Below are 22716 nucleotides of genomic sequence, written 5' to 3'. Positions count from 1 at the left end.
TTTGGACTTCATCTTCTAGCATCACCTCTTTTTCCAAGATTTTCCTCCCTCATTCTCCAATATTCTGGCAGTCCTCAATTCTAGCCTTTGTTTGACTCCTCAAGCCATCATGACTGTACCTTGCAGGGTGAGTTTTAGTCACACCATGACACTTGAACTGAGAAATATCCCCAGGTGAAAATCCACATAAAAGTCAAACTCATCCAATTCAGTGCCTTTCTTTTAAGGATCAACCCTGCTACACTTTCTGGGTTTTTGTCACTCTCCATTGCTTTCAAATAGTTATGTACATGTTTATTTGGCTTTTTAAAAAATTTTTATTTTAAGGTTATAATTGCTATCTGTGAGAAGTATAGACTAGAAGTATAAACTAATACAAGCTATTCTACTGTTATTGAAAGTATAACCACTCCAGTATGTTTCAAAATTGTAGAAAGCACATATTTTCTGCCATAGTATTACATAGGAGAGTTGAGTTTTTTATTCTTTAAGCTGAAATTTTATGAATTAAGTATATATAACCTTGAGTTATGACCTACTGATCTCATCTGTCTTCTAGTGTTTATCAAAATATTTATTGTCAATTATGGGCCAGTCACTCCTGTAAACACTGGGAACATAATAACAAATGAGATAAAGCTCTGATATGTACAACTTATATTGAACAACCATAATAGTAAGTTTTAATCTGAAAAAATGCTATAAGAACAAGTTAATAGAATAAAAAGTGATTGGGCAATAGGAGGGGAGGAGCTACTTATTTTGATGGTTAGAGAAAACCTCTTCTGGATAGGTAACATATGAGCTAAAACCTACCTACACTAAATGTTTAGAAAGATGAGAAAATTCAAAGACAGATTTCTTAACCTTGGTGATATTGATATTTTGGGGCCAATAAGAGAGATAAATCTGTTCTGTGCAGTGCAAGATGTTAAACAGGATTCCTAGTCTCTACTCGCTAGATACCAGTAGCATTCCCACCCCTGTCAGGATCACAAACAATGTCTAGACATTGCCAAATACCTGCTAGGGTAGAGTCACCCCGAGCTGATTAATCTATATCACTAATCTACATAATCACTAATCTGTATAAGGAAAAACTCAGGCATAAGTTATAGCGCAAGAAAAACTTTTGATGCAGGAACAAGTTCAGTGACTCAAAGAAGAAAACATAGAACAGCAAGGCTGGTGACTAGTAAGTAAGAAAAAACATGGTCAAGATAGGCTCAGAAAGGGGCTCCTGGGTGGCTCAGTGGGTTAAAGCCTCTGCCTTCTGCTCAGGTCATGATCCCAGGGTCCTGGGATCGAGCCCCACATCGGGCTCTCTGCTCAGCAGGGAGCCTGCTTCTTCCTCTCTCTCTGCCTGCCTCTCTGCCTACTTGTGATCTCTGTCTGTCAAATAAATAAATAAAATCTTTAAAAAAAAAAAAAGAAAGTCTCAAAAAGACAAGGGGAAGTCTATATAATTGCTTAGTTTAAAAGAAGGAGAAAATGAGTTATTATTTAAAGACTGTACTTTGAAAAGAATTACATATGTAACTATATATATATAATTTTTATATATGTGTATACATGAGTATAAAATTGTAAATTTTGGGGCACCTGGGTGGCTCAGTGGGGTAAGCCTCTGCCTTCAGCTTGGGTCGTGATCTCAGGGTCCTGGGATGGAGCGCAGTATCAGGCTCTCTGCTCAGAAGGGAGCCTGCTTCCCCTCTCTCTCTGCCTGTCTCTCTGCCTACTTGTGATCTCTCTCTCTTTCAAATAAATAAATAAAATCTTTAAAAAAATTTTAAATTCTAAATTTTATCATTTTAAATTAATATTGGTATCCATGAGGACTGACATGTTTTTAAAAGCTCCATAATGGTGAAATATTTGTGGACTATTTTAGAATGCAGAAGATGTGGCCTGGGGGCAAGGAGTTCTAGTATAAAATTCAGAAAGCAGGTACATACAGGAATTTGCCTCATTTTCTATAGATGCTCCTTTTTGTGATATAAAAGTCCCGCATAGTTTTACTTACAGAGCAGTACATGAGGTTAAATTCTCCAGAGCCAATAATGAAAAAGTCATCTCCTTGGTTAACATAGGGGTCATACCCAGTAACATAAAGGCAGATAAATAATATAAAGATGGGTAAGTAAAGGCAGATATATGAAATATATAATTTGGATTCAAATCATCTTTTGCTAGACATTGTATGATGGTATATTTCTGTTTTAAAAACCTGAAGATCATAATGATGAGAGTTAAAGAAAAAAGAACAAATAATCTATTACTAATATTTCTTAATCTGAAAATAATCTTCAATTCCATTCACTTCTAGAAAATAAATTTCCAGTTTGTTTCTCATTGCCTTATATTGATAACAGCCTTCATGAGGATTCTTTGCTTAGATAAGAAATTCTACTTTTGGAGAAATACTGCCAGACTGCAGATTATTTTAAGTTAGCAAATTCAATTATAAATGTCAGTCTTTGCTTTCACCCTGTAAGATTTCAAGTTCAAGTAGTTTAGATATTAATGCATTTTCTCATCTGTTAAAGGTAAAGAACTTCTTTGAGAATCCTGAAATACTATTATAGCAATTCTATGGATATGTTCCAGCACGTATAGTAACGAGATATTCTTCCAAATCCGTTTATCTTATGCAGAAAGGATGACACGGGTTTTCCACATCTTAGTGGTACTAAGATGTCAGTCAGTATCAAATGCTATTTTAAATTTCTAGTATCCATTTTCTGGCTTGAATTCCCTTAATGCTGTATATTTAGGGTGCACCTGAACATGTAATCTTATGAGCTTATGACGACTAACAAGAAATACCATACGTTTATTTATAGCCTCATCAAAATATTTGTCAAATATAGAACAAGAAATAAGGATTTGTCGCCTGATGAATTCATATGCTTTGCACATAATAGGCACTTAAATATACCTGAATGAATGAATGAAGTGTTGCAAGTGTTCTTAAAGACCATCTAGTTCAACCTTTTGAATCTATTAAAGAAAAATCCTAAGGCCAAAATATTTGATCCGAAGAAATTAATTTTCCCAATGCTTTAATAATAGAAATATCTGATAACCCCCTGACTACTTTTGCTCATATTAACGTTTTTAACATAGTTATATCCAGCTACCCACATATACCCATTCATATAGTAATATAAAAAATTATATACAAATTTTTTATAAAATTTATGTTAAAAAATTAGTGAACATTTCCTAACTACTAGGCATGGCCCTTAGATACTGTGGATACAGAAGGGAATAAGACATAGATTTTATGCTTCAGGAGCTTAAAATCTGGTAGAGAGAAATATGTGTAAAAATGAATCAAAGAGTAACGCATGCTATGACAGAGAAAGAGTTTTATGAGTACCCAGAAAAAAAGACGCATTGGTTCCACTTGGAAAAAGTAGGAACTGCCCTTTAGGAAGGTGAATTATGGGTGGGTCTCAAGATTGGGGATTCAATAAGAGAATAGTAGACTCAAAACATGAAAACATTCTAGTGGAGCAACGTGCGCCTATAAGCCTGGAGGTGGGAAAGCTCAAAATGATTTGGAGGAGCATGGAGTACAAATAGAGGAGTGGCACAGCTGAGATGGGACATGTGCATCCAAGACTATAGAGCCTGGTAAGGAACCAGACTTTAGAAAAAGTACAAGCCTCAGAAAGTATTTGAACAGCACAACAAACAGTTTTGTGGTTTGAAAGATATCAGCTGGCAGTGAGAAGGATGGGTTTGAGATAACAGAGAGACAGAGGTGGAGAAAGGAGTTAAGAGGTTAATGTCACTCAGAGTCCAGGTGACAGATGGCAAGAGTCTGGACCAAGCCAGTGTTGGAGAGAATAGAGAGGGGAAATGCAGCCCCAGAAACTGGTTGGAAAAGATGAAAGTAATGAAGGTTGGAGGGTTTTCTGGGACAACTTCGTGGATTAATTTTCTGACATTCTTAAAAATATTATAAATTAATTGTTATATTCTGAGTAGAAGCCCAAATCCTTACAATGCCCTATAAGGCCTATATGATAGAGTTCCTGTCATGTCTTTGACCTCATCCCCTAAGACTACTTAATGCCTCACTACCAGCTCTGCTCTAGCCACACTGGCTGGCCTCTGTGCTTTCCTCCGGCGTGCAAGGAACTCTCTCACCTTTGGGGAGCTACCCACTCCACTGCTTAAAACCGCAGCTCTTAAATTCCACATATGAGTGAAATCATATGAAAGAGGAAGGGAGGGCAAAATTAAACAAGATGAAACCAGAAAGGGAGACAAACCATAAAAGACTCTTAATTCTGGGAAATAAACTGAGGGTTGTTGCGGGGGGGGGGGGCGGAAATGAGGTAATTGGGTGATGGACATTAAGGAGGATTCATGTGATGAACACTGGATGTTATATGCAACTGATGAATCATTAAACTCTACCTCTGAAACTAATATATTATATGTTAATTAACTGATTTTAAATAAAATTAAATTAATTTTAAAAATTTTTTAAATCACAAATTAAAAAACAAACCACAGTTCTTTCTTTTATTGTTATTCCCTATTTCTCCTCCCTGATTTAAGTTTCTCTTTCTGTGTGGCACCTATCATCCATTCCCATAATTTTATGTATGTGTATAATTATTGCCTTTCTCTTCCTACCAGGTTGTTAATGCTAAAAGGACCAGGATTATTGTCAGTTTTTACTCCCCATTATCACCCAGCTTATATCTCCCCTATTGCCCAACAGATGTTCAATAAATATGTGTTGAATAAAATACTATGTGAAGACATGAAAGAATGATTGATTAATATTGCTGTAAGTAGAGACATTATTAATAAATGTTGTAAAATTTTTAAGCCATGTTTCTAAATCTGACAATTTACATCTTTATTCCAGAAAAAGATGCAAGAAGGAAAACATTTGCCACTGACCTTCTTCACTGAATTCCAGACAACGTGTTTGGTGAATCTATTTTTAGTTTAGTTCAGGTTTTTGCCCTCTGCCTCTTACAACAGTTTTTAGAATATGAAAAATTTTGAGAAGGCTTACACCATTCATATTAGAGGATTTTATTTTTTATTGTCATGGAGTCTATCTTACATCTTTACTCTTCGTAGTATTATTAAAGTATACTTCTGATCTCTATATAAAAAGTCATTCCCATTTCCACTCCAGAAATTTTTTTAGGATCTCATTCTCCCTCCTGCACTTCACTTCCCCTGGAAATCTAAATGAAGGCAGATCCTCATTTATTCCCCTACCTAGTGTCCTTTTCCATCTAGACCCCTATATCGGATCTCATGGCTAGCCTTACATCCTCAGAATAAAGGAAAGAAAGAACTATTATAAAGGATGACGTTTCTTATAACCTTATTTAAATGACTCGTGATATAACTATTTTATTCATGATATAACTATTCCATTAAAATGGAAACAAACCACATTATTATAGAATTAAAATAGAAAGGAAAAATGGGGCACCTGGGTGGCACAGTGGTTGGGCCGCCAACTCTTGCTTTTGGCTTGGGTTATAATGAAGGGGTTGTGGGATGGAGCCCTGCGTCAGGCTCCGAGCCCAGCACCGATTCTGCTTGGGTTTCTCTGCCCTCTCCCCTGTGCTCTCTCTCTCTCTTTTTCTCTTTCTTTCTCTGAAATAAGTAAATAAAAATCTTTAAAGGAAAAAAGAAAACAATTATTAAGCTGATATTCTGTTCCAGACCCTAAAGCTAAGCACTTTCCTACATGTTCTGTTTCTACTTTGTACAGATCCCTAAAGCTAGATGTAATTGACCCCTTTTTTATAGCTGAGGTTACTTAGGCTAAGAGAGGTCCAGGGACTCACCTATGAATGCACAGCTACTATGTGGCAAGGCAAGAGTTTGAATCTAATTCTGATGTTAAAAATCTATATACTTCTTCTTTTAGAGATGGGGGAAATGTCCTGATAAAAGAGTTAGGCTAAATGATTCCTAAAATTGCTTTCAGCACTAATATTCTATGGGTCTAGAAATCCATGTCTGTTGTCCGCCTATGGTCTCAGTAACTTCAAAGCAACCTCAAATTCATATCCATTTTAATCTAACAACTAAGGGTAAGCAAAGATAAGCAAAATCATCCAAAAATCTCTAAGAAGACAACAAAAGCATGATTCAACCTGGAAAAGTAAAAGGTCCGATTCTTAATTACTCCATCTCATCCCAATTCTATTCATGACAAGTGTTTGGAGGTGAAGTGACAAAATTTAGACAAATGGACAAGCCATGGTTTAACTTAATATTGTATCAAATATCAACAGTATGCATAGTATAAACTTGGATATTCACGGCTTGCCTTGTCATCAGAAAAGCATGCTATTATTACCAAATTAAGACACGTAAGTATGCTTGTGCCCTGCCCTTCAGCTTCAAAGCCGAGCTGCTGAGGATCAAGACACCAGCATTACAGTGGTTGGTAATCCCAGTTAACCCCTGCAGCCAGAGGCCCCATCCTTATATGGCAAAGGCATGCCCCATGGTTAACAGCCAAGTGGCTCAGCAGAGAGAGAGCAGGCTCTGAGAGACCCACAGGTCACGAACATTGAGCTCCACATGGGCAAGAGAGCAGATGGCTCATTCTTCTCATTTGCCAAATGTGCTTATCATGAAGTAAGGGATAAAGTTCCCTCTGGGTTAACTAACACCCACCACATAACCACCTCTAATAAATCCGCAGGTAAAGAAAAGTGTGGAATGTTTGATCTTGAAGAGCTGTTGTGCTGATGTATGGCGGTCTCCCCATCCAGGAGGCCAGCTGAGAGTAAGCGGCCCACACGAAGGTGGAATGGAGAGGAGGCAGAATTGGGCCCCGATTGTCTTTCTTTCCATCCCTTTCTGAGAGTGATATTATAGAATAGTTAAGAGCTCTGAATCAGACTGTCACTGTCCTGCTTTGGAATCTGGCTTCTGCTTTCTGTTAACTTTATGTGTGAATCTAGGTCACTTGAGTTGAGCCTCAGTGCTGAGGACTGACTAGGACACCACATGACAGGTATTGCCACCAGGCCTCACACAGGTAGATGTTTCATAAATGCCAGCTATTTATATAAATTATATTATTTATTCTCAATATCAAATATATGACATATATCATGTAATATGAATTAACATTAATAATAAGAAGGGATAAAAATAGGAAGAGTGGGCTATTTTAAGTAGGTTATACCTTTGTGCCTTTGGGGCATCCTTATTCCATATGTATGGTATGGGACTCCTACCCCCACCATGTGACTATGAATATCTAACCCAGCATATTGTCATTAACCAGCATCACTCTTCTCTGGAGGCAGCCTCTGAGTTTGACCTCCCCAGGGATCTGGACCTGCTTCACAACCTGAAGAAGGTCCAATTGTTTTCAATTTCAGTCATTTCAATTTCAACTACATTAAATTAAATCCCGATGAAAGTAATTGGAAGGATTTAGGTTTGCAGAATGCAGTGACTAGATTTATCAAACAATCATAACATGTGGCACAATCTGAAAGTTAGGAGAAGTGAGGTTTGGCAAACATGGCTTCTCTCTTTTCCAAAACCCTGCTTCCCTCTTCTGGGTCTGCCTATCAATGTCTCACACTGTATCAGGTGCCCCTACATTCCAGGAACATTTGCATACATTACTGACTTTGTCCAGAAAAAAACATCTGTAATTTGAAAAGGAGCCTGTTGACTCATATTCAGATGTTGTAACTGATTTATGTGTGACCCTTCCCCTGGGATATTTGCATTCAAAAAGAGTTTAGAGTTTAACAAAGAAATTAACCATGTGCTGTAGAATTTTAAATAAGAAAAGGAAGAATAGGGTGCCTGGGTGGCTCAGTTGGTTAAGCGACTGCCTTTGGCTCAGGTCATGATCCTGGAGTCTCGGGATCGAGTTCCACATTGAGCTCTCTGATTGACAGGGAGTCTTCTTCCACTGAACTTCTCCCTGTTCTCCCACTGAACTCTCTCCTGTTCTCTCTCTCTCTCTCTCAAATAAATAAGTAAATAAATAATAAAAATCTTTAAAGAAAAGGAAGAATATATCTTGAGGCACATGTTTTTCCAGTTCTTTCCAGATAATGTCATTTCAAGATCTAAAGATGCTTTGATGGAAAATATTCGGTAAAAACGTCTTTAAAAAGATTGTAAGCTTAAAAGCAAATTACCTTGTTGACTGTTTAAGCTTAATTGCTGTTTTAAGATTCAATCCCCTGAGTGAAACTAAGGCTACCAGGCGTCTATCTCGAAAACAATAAAAGAGACCTTCTCCATCCCACTGAATGAAGGCTCAAGTGTCCGTACTGATATAATTTAGTCCAACAATTGAGTACCTGCTATGTGCAAATATACTACTACACAACACAGGAATAGAAAGATTAAATTTTTTTAGTCGGATGCCAACTTCTTTCAGTCAGAATTAACCACATTTGACTATTTGCCCCAAATTTCTTTCCTTATTGCTCAACACTAGTACCCACCACTTGACTTAATTATGTGGTTAATTGTGTTCCTGACTGCCTTCTTCACTAGATGAGATCCCTCTCTGTAAGATAGACTTTATCTGGACATTTCTGTGTGTTCCAACACTTAATACAGCACACGGTCCTGAGTAAGTAACTCTAGACACCAACTTCTAAGAATCCCAGCTCCATGGCCACTCCCTAGAGCTGATAATTAAGCCCTCTAGGTTAAAAGACTCAACTCCAAACTGAAAAACTTCAGTTACTCTAATGCAGAACAAGAGCCAACATGGAAAGTTATCGCATGTTATTTATTATCTATATGTTTCATGACAAAGTTTGAGACAGATTATGAAAAACTGTTTTCCATATCTTTAATATTTAAGAGCATAAAATAATATAAAATTGTATCACTATGGCTACTCTTTCCTGAAAAAATAAAATGATATGAAAAGCAAAATTCAATATATATAACCACTTAAAAGTAGGTTATAATTTTAGTTATTTCACTATGTGTAGGATCGATAGTATCTTATTAGATTTAGTAAAAACTTTATTCTGGGTTTGTTTTTTTTTTTTTTCAATTTCTTTTTCCTAAAAATATTGGCAAGTCCATGATTTTTTACTTGGATTATGCACATTTTAAGGATACATGTGTTTCTGATGTTCAAAAGTTATTATTTAGTAAAAACAAACTTGCTATTGTAGCATTTGTACATTAACAATGAGGCAATGAATTCACATAATTTCTTTGTGTTTGGAATCCTTATGTCTCATGCCAAACATCTTTATACCCTCTTAGTCATCACTGCTCTGTGGAGTCTTTCTACTTGCCTTGCTCTGCTCACAAACTCTCTTTAAAATGTAATTTTAGAACATGTTTATTTAGAAGATCATTTCCTTAAAAGTAAGAAAACTTTCTTTGAATTTACCCCCCAAAAATAAATGAAGTCTCCTTTTTTCTACCTGTAAGTTAATAAAGACTAAAATAAATCAATTTTTCTTTGTCTGAGTATATAAAGGCATATCAAATTCCCAATGCGAGCAATAAAATTTATCTTGCTTCTACAATGTGCACAATATCACTTGTGATTACTGGTTATTTTTTTAACAGGATATTCCTTTTACCTATTGCCTTGAAAGCACACATTTTCTTGAATTTTACCTTCATTTTGACATTAAAATGGAATATAATTTCCTTTTGAACGCACTTCAAAGAATGCTAGCAATGTAGGCAAGTAACTGCTTTCAATTACACTTGGCAACATTTGCCATTCTTATGACCTTGAATCTGTGACTCAGCTTTGCCTTGCTCAGGCAAATGGAACAATTGCTCTAGCATTTAATACCAGGGAGGTGTTTGCAGAGAGTATGATTAGGAAAGCATGCAGAATTCCTATATATGGTTTTGTGAATGTTCTATTTCTCTTCAACCTCTGACTTGAGTCATTCCTCGTTATTGCCAAATTGTGAAGATCCCTGGGGCATTTTGATGTTTTTAAGGCACTAGGAAGGTAGGATCTTTAAAGTCAGGACTATCCTGGAAAATTTGTGCATCTGATTTAAGAATAGCAAATAGAAAAATAAATAATATGATGTAGGGACATCTTCACAATAGCAGCCGACAAGATAGCTCAGAGCTAACCACTGAGTCCAGATTCCTTTTTCAGAAAAAAAAAAAAGAAGAAGAAGAAGAAGAAGCACCATGACTTCTTAAAAAATAATTAATATCCACAATTAGTGCTTATCTGCCAACCAACTTTGCCAACTGGGTATGCTATTTGCAGGGCGAAGAGGGGTTACTATTCAAAAAATATGAATTTGTCCTTTCCAATGGAGTTGTCACTGTTTGAATTTCTTTTACTTTTCGTTGCAGCTACATACTCATGAAATATAATAGAGAATAAGTTGGTACATTAAAGAAGAAAATAGTACATATGTGATTATGAACTCCTTAAATCATCTCTACCATCCTTTGACCAAAGAGCAACTATTTCCTAATAGCTCTCCACATCACAAGATCTGAACTGAAATTCATGTCAAAGCATATATAAGTATCACACAAATTCAGTAGTATTTCTTTCATTAAAAGAGTCCAGGATATTCTCAGGAGACATTAGAATCAATCTGGAATTTAGGGCTCAGAAATGAAGCAAAACGTAGACATTTGGTGTGGGGCTGCGATGAAGAAGAGTGGAACTGAGCTAACGGCCCATATCATCTGTCACCAGAAGAGGCTGGGGAAAGGGAAGAACTGGGAGCCTTGGAGATTAAAAAACGCATTGGATTCTCTACTTTCGAACATTATAGAAGCAGAAGTCATGAAGGCTTGATTTTCCTGGGTTCTGCCATGAGCTAGCTTGAAAACCTCGTAAATTACTTTATTCGACAATCATTTATGGAACACCAACTTTATGCCAGATACCGTTCAGCGCTGGAGATAGATGGGAACAAAAGACATAGGATCTCTGCCCTCGTGAAGCTTACAATCTAACAGGGCTGGTAAATGTTAAATACAATCATATAATGTGCAATAAATACTTAAACAAAAAATAGTCAGAGATTCTAACAGGGAGACTGGGAGTCAGATAAGGCCTCTCTGAAAAGGTGATATTTAAGCCCGTGGTTCTTCATTTTGCACATTGAAATCACCTGGTGAAGCCTTAAAAACGATGAGTGCCTGGCCCTCCACCAGATCAAAAGAATTGACTCTAAGAATGAGGGGTAGGTAACATTATCTATTAAAATCTCACCGAAGTGACTATAATTTGTGGCCACATTGAGGACCAGAGATTTCAGCTGACACTGGAAGGTGGGAAGAGGCTGAGTAGAAAGTTGCAGGGAAAAGTCCTCAAGGCAGAAAGAATGGTATTTGTCAAAGCACTAGAAAGAGTCTGCCACAGTAAGAATTAAAAGGAAGGCACTGGGAGACAGGCTTGGCAGGGACATTTGTTCTGCGCCCCTCTGTAAACAACTTGAAAGATTTGGGACTTTATCAGTAAAGTGAAAAACTATTAGACAGAACTGACATGACCAATTTTAAGGATTGCTATGGGTCCCTCCTATAGAAAGCACTGGAAAAGCCAAAAGAGGAACAAGGGACTAAGGAGGTAAGGGGAAACAGTGATGGTTTGCACTGTGCCTGTAGCAATGGAGATGGAGAGAGAATTGCTTCGAGCTATTTCAGAAGCAGAACTGACATTTTGATGAATTACATAAAGGAGGGTGAGGGAGAAAGGAGTGCGAAAGAATATTCCCGGGCTTCTGGTTGGAGCAGCTGGGCAAAAGCATGGACATTTGCTGAGATATGTGACACTGGAGGAGAAGAGAAGGGTTTTGTACCTTTAAATATGAAGTCCTTGTGAAACATCCAGGTAGGCACTTGATTGGGTCTCAGGGGAAAGTCCAGACATACCAACTTAAAAGATAGCGGCATATAGAAAGGACTTGAAGCCACATGTGATAGGAGACGTAGGAGAGAGCATGAAAAAAGAGGGCTCAGTGAGTCCCAGTCTCAATCTCATAATGATGAAAGGATTGGCTACGATCAGAGGTTCTCAACCCCTGTGCCTCAGAATCACCCAGACAACTTGCTAAAATGTTAATTGTTGGCCTCACTTCCTAAAGTCTCATATTCTGTGAGTCTGGGGTGAGTCCTGTGAATCAGCATCTCTAACAAGCTTCCCAGGTGATATTTATGCTGATTATTAATTGGAACCATACTTGAAAACTAGATGATTGAAGATTTCCCTTCCTTCTCCAATATTCTACCATTACCTCGCTTTACCATCTGCAAAAATTCACAGGAAAACATGTACAAATGCAAAATGAAAATACCACACGATGAAAACATGGAGATGTGATCATGGGAATGGTTAAGAGCTGTTCTACATCTTTGTAATTTATGTCTCTTTTAAGGTAGGGCAGATTGGACAATTGAAAAATACTTAGTGAATATCTTCTTCATGCAAAGCGTTTTACAGCAAAATAGTCTGGCATTCTCTTGAAATTAAGTACACACATCTCCTGTTGGTTTTGTAGTGGTTTTTTGAAAAACCTGTGGAAATTGAGAGAATTCGGACCTTCCAGCATCATTTTTTATACCTAGTCAAAGGAATTTTGAAGTATGACAAGAAGAGATGAGCGACACAGACCACAATATAAGCATTTTGTATCTCGCTCACACAAAATCAAGATTGTGAGAATATTGTTTTATTTTATTCTTATTTCTCCTCATTTGAGCTTGATGTTATGAAAACAAACAGCTCATTATTTAAAGGAAGATTTAAAGTATACTATTATTGTTAATTATTAGCAACCACTTTTTAAAAAATAAAACAACCCCTTTCTAGATTCCTCCACTGTCACGTCATCAAAGAATGTGGATTGCACGCTTTTCATAGAATTGTCGAAGTGGGTAAGTCATTTGACCTCAGCCTACCTCTTCTGGGGATGACTCATGGATTAGTAAAGTTGATGCTTCAAGAAGGAGACAGTAAACAAACTTCCCAAAGCCACTTGAGAGAACTCACCTAACTTTCTGATTTTTAAAGCAGCATTGTGATTTTATTTATGCAGGTATTATCACAAACTCTTCCTCCCAAATCCTAATTTCCTAACAAGTTGTGCTTGTGTTCATGAGTTGTGTTTGGTGGCTGAAGGAGGTGAGGGGCTCATTCTGTGAAAAATGAAAACAGATCAAAGTGTTTCAGAACTTTGTGAAAGTGAATAGCAACTCCCCTGTTTGGATTAGGCATTTGCTGTGATTTTTTAAATGTCACCAAAGAAAAGTTTCAAGCTACCCAGAAACAAAACCCGAAGGATTTCTTTCTTATTCCTTTGTTCCCTACCCAAGACATTCAAATAACATGCACATTGTTTCCAGCCATTAGTGGAAGATGGGCTTTACATCAGACATCGTAAGCCCAGATCCCTAGATTGATAAACTTGCTTGGACAAATGATGCACCCCAAAGACAAGCTCTGATGTATGGACAGCAGATGCTTCAAGGAGAAGTGGTTATCTGCCACTTTTCTTACCTCCCAATGGCAGAGGTCATGATCCTTTGATGATATCCAGTCACTATCCTTACCACATTTGAGGTGGGTTTCATGTGACATCCACACACAACCTCCGAAGCTCAGTTAAGACTTCTCCATATTCTCTATTAGAAACATTAAACCATAAATAGGCAGAATTTCTGGACAATGAGGATCTTATCATGGGAGTTTTGCAGGCATCACACGTCTTCTTGCTGAATAACAAAGGAAGGGGCATAAAATCTTGGTGTGACTAAATGATTCTTTTTTGGGGGGGGGTTGACTTAATGTTTCTTAATCCATTTGTTTCCCATGGGGGAAAAAGTCTTACTTTTTTATGGGTCTTCAGTTATTAATGTTAATTATAGCTTCTTTAGCCCCATAAAGGGGAATTTGACTGGGGTCTTCTATTACATAATGGCTGACGATATTGAAACGTAAAGAGCAGAATGTTCTGAATCAAAATAATGGAACCAAGCAGAATATAAGAATCTATATATATATGACAGGTAAATGGAAGTGACAGTGTGTTTTTGAAATGACCAATTAGGTGGCTGTGTAAGTTTGGGTCCTCTAAGAAATAGATGTCAAGACAATTAGACATGCAAGAGATATGTCAGGATTATAGAGTTCCCATTTCCCACTCTCACCTAATCTACCCAGTCCCCATTTCTGAGTCTTGTCTGTAGTGTTCTTTCTAGCAGTTGCATTTCAGATGGAAAGAAGAGTATTGCTTTAGCTGCATTACTAATAATACAACTAATATTCATTGAGTTCTTACCAAGTTCTTGGCGCCATTGATTATACATTTTATATCCACTGTCACTTATTTTTCACAACAAACCTATATGGTATGGGAGGGAGTGGCCTCTTATCCTCATTTAATAGATGGGGGGAGGGACATTTATTTAAGCAATTTACCCCAAAGTATATCTAATAAATGTTAGAACTGAGATTTTAGTCTAGGTAGTCTGATACCATAGCCCATTTCCTTAAAATGAATTGCATCTCCCAAACCAATTTAAAAAAATCAGTGCGTTGATAAACACCTATTAATGGCCATGTGCTGTGTTCTTTAATATTCTCCACAGACCACAGACCACAGGATACTAAAGAACAGGGACTCCTAACCTCTGTGACTTTACAATATAATAATGCAATCAGGAAGACAAATATTTTACAGATAAGTGATATGACTATATATAATACACACATAAGAGACTATATATAAGTGTAATATAATGGAATTGGAACTGCTTTGGATCATGCATACAGTTTAGGCATAAAATAGAAGGGAAGGCTTTTACAGCCCAAGAGAAAAATAAGGCATGACATAGTCCCACATTCCCAGGACCGTGAAAAGCTGAAGTCATAAGATAGGCAGCACATCTATCCGTGGACAAGAAAGTCAGGTGCCCCATAAATGTTCCCCAAGTCAGTGAATCAAGGGGTAAGTGGATGAGTACATGATGATCATATTTCCAAAATTACAAAGAGACCAATTGTTAACATTAATTTCTCTTTAAATTCAATTTCTTCCCTTTTTAGCATGTCTTTAAATTTAATGATAAAAAGTGAAAAACCTACTACAAAAAACATCACTGGGGCACACCTTATATTTTGACTAGGATTATTTCAAAACACCCACAAATCAGACACCCAGGACCCTAAAAGAAAGTGCTATTTTAGTTATCTCCTTTTATGAAATTTCTCTGATTTCAGTCACACTATGGTTTTACTTTTTAAAAAAACTAATTAACAGTATCCCTTATCGAAGCTGAAACTTAGAAAAATTTTCTTAAAGAATACATAACATTAAAGAAGTATGAAAAGCATAAAGGACCAAGTTGAATTCACTATTTGAATGGGAAGAGAAAGCTGAATGCTAAGTATTTTCTTTTAAATAAATTGAGTAGCATTTCCTATTTATGTGTGGGAAGTTAATGGCAATCTGATAGGTCAATTTAAAGTTTCTAATGTGAAGCATTGTTCCAGGCTTGAAGGAATTGGGGTCAGAGAATACAGACTCTTTCTTTATCAAGCCATGGATCATGCAATGACAACCCATGTGAACACAGAGCACATCTTCAGAATCTCAAGGCTGTGAGAAGGTCAGCATGTGGCACTGTGCCCTTTGTTTCCTCTTAGCTTAGAAACTTTTGTGGGTAACAATGTGAGAAAAAAAAATTAAAAATGACCTCTGTCACGAGGGAAAAATTCCCTTGGCCTTTTTGAAGTAATCATTATCCTTCAATGTATACTAATCATTTGGCCAATTCTCCACTCTCACACATTAAACCTCCAGCAAAAACTGATAAGGTGAAAGGAAAATATTAACCTCACCCTTTCCCACCTATGAAGTTAGTGACAGGAAATGCAATTAATGAATTAAGAACTTTGTTAAAAGAACACCATAACCAGTAAAATCCAGGCTTTCCAGGGCTGAGCTGTCAACAGCAGTATCGTGGCACTGTCAACAAGGATTCCCATGACAATGTGAGACAGCAATTCCCAAGGAAAACATTAAAAAAAAAAATTAAAGCAATTTAGTGGCTACACAAATTATGTGCTGTTTTTGGTTTTAGATTTTTTTTTTTTTTTTTTTTAACCAGAAAAGCTCCAATGGCCCTTCAGATCGATAGGAAGACTTACGTATAATTCTGTCTCCCAAAGTGTGTCAAATGAAACAGCTCCATGGAATGTTCCCAGCTCTGACAGGAAGAAATAGCCCTGTGATTAAAGGCTGGATGACTAAAATGTCTTTACTACTAGGATTCTCTGACTCCTTCCTATGTCAATGTGCATTATTAAATCAAGAGGGAATAGGATGTGGCATTTTCCTGATTTGCTTAACTATAGAACTCATTTTAATAAGGTGTAGGGTAAATTTCCAGGAAGTCTGATTTAAGCATTTAAAAAAAAGAGAGGAGGAAAAGAAAAACATGAAACCATAAACATGAAGCGGCTCACTGTGAGTCCACTCAAACAGTGTGAGGGTTTTTTGTGTTGTTGTTTTTAATTTACACTGAAACTACAAATTCTTCAATGCCAAGGTACATTTGAGTTTGAAAAAATAAGATTTTTAAAGGAAGCATGTTTTTCCAGCTTTCTTCTTAATTTCCTTAAACATCATGCAAGTAATAACATATTTTTCTGAAAGTAGAACTTTGTCTGGAGTTAAAACATGACAGAATTTGGGGACGCCTGGGTGGCTCAGTGGGTTAAAGCCTCTGCCTTCTGCTCAGGTCATGATCCCAGGGTCCTGGGATTGAGCCCCACAATGGGCTCTCTGCTCAGCAGGAAGCCTGCTTCTTCCTCTCTCTCTGCCTGCCTCTCTGCCTACTTGTGATCTCTGTCTGTCAAATAAATAAATAAAATCTTTAAAAAAAAAAATGACAGAATTTAAAGTGACCTATTTTAAAAACATAATTACTCAGAAGACAAATGCATGAAATGGGAAAAAATACCATAAAGCATAAGTAAATCAGAACTTAAACAAGAATCTGGCTATTTTACCACCCTTAATCTTCTATTTGCATCCCAAATAAAGGCAATCATTTAAGATATAAAGTTTTTTTGTAATTATTTTTCACCAATTTTTAAGGAATAGAAATTAAAAGTGTACTTGACCCTAATCTGGTTACAGATATTGACTATCCTTTGAAAATGTTCATCTCAAAATTTGGTGTCTCATCTGTTTTCTATAAAATGAGATGAAACAGCATCTATGGTTATAGACACTATTTTGAGAAATGTTATGCATAATTTATAATCCTTTTAAAGTTTACATATATCACAGAATTTTCCTAAACATACCTTTCTTTGTAATAAAATGTTTACTATATTACAGTCATATTCAAACATAAACATTTATTTAAAGAAACAGCAACTTCCAAAATGACTTCACAGATGACATAGGAGAGTTGACCCATTTGAAAGTAGCTGAGAGGAGGAGGGTTTTATAGAAGAGTGGATGTGAGAGTAAAAGAAGGTGCAGCATGAGCACAGTAAGAGTCAGAGAAGCTGGACATGTCTGTGAGGCAGGGAAAAGAGTGACTAGGGCCTTAAATATTCTGTGCCTTATTAGCAACGAGATAAAATATAAAGGTGCTCTCTGGCTTAGGACAGGAAGTTACAGACCACATGTTCTCCCTGTCCACTTCTATCAAATTCAGAGCACAATATATCCTTGATGTCTTTTCCCATATCTTCACCAGTATTCGAGCAACAAGTAATTTATTTTGCAAAGCATGGTTAATTAAAGAGAAAAGAAAGTAGGAAAAAGTCTATGAAAGGGGAACATTTCTTATTTTCTTGCATAAATAACCAAGAAGAAAAGAAGATTCAAATGTTTGGATCTCAAAGACTCCCCCCACAGTTGGAATTTGAAAAGGTGTCCCGAATAGTCACATAAATGTCACACCAAATACCCAAATCCTTTTCTCATTCTGACCCCTACTCTCCCACCCACCCACACCCTATTCTTATTGGTCCTATAGGGAATTGGATAGGTACATCAATTTCTTTGTTCACCTTTAAAAAATAAATTAAACATACATTAGTTTAACTAATATCACAATCAACTATACATTAGGATATCAATTCAGCTAGGATTCTCTTAGCCATAAGGAATTAAAATCCTCTCCCAGACTAACTCAGTCATGAAAACATTTATTATGTCACATAACAGGATGTCCAGAGGTGGGAGATTCTGGGACTGGTCGATGCAGCAGATCAATGATAACATCAGGATGCCAGGTTCCTTCCTCTTTTCAGTTCAGCTGTCCCCAATATTGGCTCTACCTTAGATACAGAACAGTATGGCAACCAGAATTTTGGAAAACATATTCAGACATGACAATGCTTTGAGATACTATTTTCTGTGGTGGAATTGTCTTAGAAGAGAGGGAAACTCATTCCAGATCCTCCTAGAAAAGCTTCCCTCATATCTCATTGGCCAAATTGGTTCCTTAACTCAAAGAGTCCCTAGGATTGTCATAAATCCAATGTGTCCACTACAGAAACTGGAGGTGTGATCAGCTTTTCCAGAGGTACAGGGCTGGTCGGGGAAGCGACAAATATCTAGAAATAATTTTTTTAAAAGATTCTTTCTTTTAAAAGAAGGGGAAGAAAGGGAAGAAAGAATGAAAGCCAACAGAAACCAGCAGTGTCCCCCACATGTATGCAGGATTGTTTATGTTTTTAAAGACAAAACGATATATAATATCTCTGGAACTTGCATAGTAACACCAAAGAAAGCTTAAGTTAAGTTGAATATCTGAATAAACAGCCCATATTTGCATAATTTTCCTCTTCTGAGAAAGCCAGTAAACTCCCAGGAATTCAGTTTCTGGAAACCTCATTTCTTAAACATTTGCTCTGGCATCCTGGTTCTTTCCTGCAAACAGCCTACTACATAGATCCTCACAATAACTCACTTAAGAGTGATGGCAGTGCTCTCAGAGTTAATCTCGTCTGCTTCCCGAAGAAAGAGAAACTGATCGAGTCATACTGGTGGCTCCCAGAGGTCTGTGGTGGCAGTGTTTCCTATGTGCTCATGAGAGCACCCACAAGTACTGATCCATCCAGGGTCCCTTTCTTGGCCTGACAACGGGTCGTTTACTGTTAGTAATAAATCCCTATTAAGTTGTCATAGTTAGTTAATGTGTCGGTGGGTAAACTCAGCATTAGGAGTGAGATTTAAAAAGTAACTCTCTCTGAGAATCAGATTTAAGAAGTGAGAGGGGAAATTAACTTTCATTTTCCACGGCACGTGAGACTAGAGGCCCCTCGAAGATTTGATGGGTTCAGAAGTGATGCCAAGTGGCAACGACAAACTACTTACTATCAGAGCATGAGGAGAATCTCAATCTGCCCAAAAGGTAAGGAGAGGGTAACCGCAGGTCTCTGCCTGCTTCAGCCTTTTGTCCCAACCCAGCCTCAGCCCAGGTCGTGAGGGTGATTTTAAACTCAATAACTCTTAGAAATTTTTCTGTGAGAGCTGATGGATATTGGTGAGATGAAGTGTGTATTTGCCTCGTAGTATTGGTCTCCATTCTGGGAAATGAGAGGGTCAATTGAAGTAGGGGTTGCGAGCAGCAGCACAGGGCACTGCTACAGGTTTAACTAGAGAAAAGAGTAGACAAGAGGAAAGAAATCAAAAGGAGAGAGGACTTTCAGTACCTGTGAGAATTCTGTGCAACCTTAAGAAACAGATATTTAAGGTAAAGGATAAAGGAAAGTTTGCACCCTCCTTTACATTCTGGTCGATCATAAATGACATGAAATCCGTGATGGTTCAAGTCTATGAACTTCCGCAGGGCATTATGGGGGGTGGACAAACAACAATAAAGAAACTTCACTCAAGTGTCAAATTCCACCTACTTTCAAAGTTCAGTTCTGATTCTAAGATCAAGGAGAGCATGCACAGGTGGTTTTCTCTTTGCATCTAGGAAGAATTTACCCTTTTGCAACCTCTTTGGTATAGAGAGAATAACGTTTACTCTGTCTCTAAGAGAAAGGTAGGTGCCTCCACAGATAACCCTACAGTTCAGCTTGGTTGCAGAACACTGGCCATGTAACAGCTTTAGTGTTAAGCAAACCACAACTTCATCATCTTCATCTTTTCTATGGGTCAGGAAGCAGAAACTTCCAAAGATTTCCTGTTAAGAAAGACTGATAGGGGTACTTGAATACCTAGCTATAGCGTCATAGTATAGCATGAGATCAATAGGTCTAGCTGCACAAAATCTCTCCAATTAAAGCAATATTTTAACTTCAACTTTGTACCAGGTCAGAGGTAAATGTTGTTACCTAAGAAACATCGGCTGCCATGATGTTCATTCAGTGATTAGCAAATGTTTATTAAGCACATAGTGCTACATGCCTGTAATTGTTACAGGTGTTGTAGGTACATTGTTAAACAAAACTGACCTTTTCTGCAGCTAAATGAATCAAGAAAAAAAATATTTCTGGAGCTTATCTAGTAACCCTAAAGAAAACTTTAGGTCCATATAAAGAATGGTCTTATATCCAAAGATATTTCTATCTGAATCGTTCAGAACATATTTAAGAAAGAGAACCCAGTTCAATGATAAAACAAGCCATGCAGTGTAAATGCAAGCAAATAGTCCAAATGGCTATTAAGAAAATTATTAATAAAATTATTAAGCAGTTTTATTTATTTTATTTTTTTAAAAGATTTTATTTATTTCACAGAGAGAGAGAGCACGAGAGCAGGAACACAAGCAGGGGGAGTGGGAGAGGGAGAAGCAGGCTTCCCGTGGAGCTCTTAAGCAGTTTTAATATGGTATAAACTAAACTTGCAGTTAAAGCCAGTGGGTGATCTATGGTTATCTCACCATAGCCAGACTCAGGCATTCCCATTCTACAGAGAAGGAAGAAGAAGGGATATAATTGTGCAAGATCATCCAGCCACCATGTGTTAGGCCAGACTTTTTCCCAAGTAAAATGGTGCATCTTTCCACCTCAGGCCAGGACCCCAAAGCCCTTTACTCCTTCCTTCTGTTCATCCCCCATTTCTCCACCTTCATCTATAACTATTCTGAGCAAGTATTAGTGCACTTACACAAAGCCACCATGTATTGTAAACATCAACGTAAAGACTGTTAGGATGGCTAAGATTTTTTGCAGTTAAGTATCACTTGAATTGATGGGGTCCGTGACCAAAGGAGCGAGACTGATACAAAGCAAAGGTCAAGCAAAACTTTATTTCGCACCAGCACCGAGAATCAAACCTACCGGCCGGGGCCGTCTCTTAGGGAGAGAGTGACCACCGCCAGCTTCACAGACTAGCTTTTATAGAGCAAAGGCCATGTGGTTGAGCCTGGCCAATGAGATTGTCTCCACCTGGTCTGACTCGTCCTTGTATTTGGGGTCTGTTATCAGGGACTGGTCAACCATATTTTACTGGTTTCCCAGACTTGCTTTTAAGTAAGTTCCTCGGTGGGGGTGGGGGGGCAGTTTAAGTTTTACTGCACAAACAACAAAATGGCTGTTTAACTGAGATGGAGTCACTCTGGCTAATTGGCCCCTACAGAATTAAGCTTAGTTCTAAAAAAATTAAAAAAAAATAAAAGTTTAGTTCTCCAGACTGTTTCAACTTTAAGATGCAAACTAGTTAATGCTAAAGAACATCCCTCCAGACATATTCCATGGCCGATCTGCACAGCTGCTCCTCAGAGTTCCAACCATTTGTAGCTTGTTCCCAGAGCCACTGCTTACACCCAGACCCTGGGCCCTTGAGTTTTCTAAAGATGTAGGATAGTCTGTGTTCAGAGCCCCTAGTCTCCCCATCCTAGACAGCTGTTACCTACTGCCAACAAGCCCACGCTTACCTCTTGATTGCCACTCCTCCTTTCAGATTTGAGGACATCTTCTGTCAAAACAGCTCATTCCTGTTTTTAGCTTGGAGGTCAGTTGTTCTCTCACTCACCATGCATTTAGAATGAGAGCTTGTTAAAACAGACTGCTGAGCCCCAACCCTGGACTTTCAAGATTCAGTTCATTTAGGGTAGGGTTAGAGAATTTGCATTACTAACAAGTGCCCAGGTGCCCCAGCTGCACTTTGAGAACCGCTGCTCTAGGTCAGTGATTCTCAACCCTGGCTACCTATTTGAGTCCTCTAAAGAGATTTTTAAAATAGAGATATCTAATTTCTCCAGAGATTCTGATTCAGATGCCAGGCTAGGGTAGGGGCCAGGCATCATACACTGTTCTTTAAATGTCCCAGATGTTTCTACACCTATGACAAAAGGAAATATTTTTAAACGATGCTAATACCAAGTGGTGGCCAGAAACTGAATCTCTCATACTTTGCTGAGGGGATTTGAAAATGTTGTGACAGTTTCTTTAAAAATGAAACATCCACTTAACATCCACTACAGTAATTACATTCCAGAACACTTACCCCAGAGAAACGAACATATGTTCACACAAAAACCTGTACATGAGAGTTCATAGCAGTTTTATTTTTAATAGCTCCAAAATGAAACAACCAAAATGTTCATTGACAAGTGAACAGTTCAACAAACTGTGATATCTCTGTATCAAAGAATACTATTCAGCAATCAAAAGGAATGAACTGTTGATGAAAGCAACAACTTGGATAGATCTCAAGGGTGTTATTATGCTGAGTTAAATAAAAAAGGCCAATCTCAAAAACCACATACTCTATGAGTCTATGGATT

This window comes from Enhydra lutris, unplaced genomic scaffold, assembly GCF_002288905.1.
Source record: "Enhydra lutris kenyoni isolate GAN:26980312 unplaced genomic scaffold, ASM228890v2 scaffoldscaffold2, whole genome shotgun sequence".
Classification (NCBI taxonomy): Eukaryota; Metazoa; Chordata; class Mammalia; order Carnivora; family Mustelidae; genus Enhydra; species Enhydra lutris.
This window is presented reverse-complemented; position numbering follows the sequence as displayed.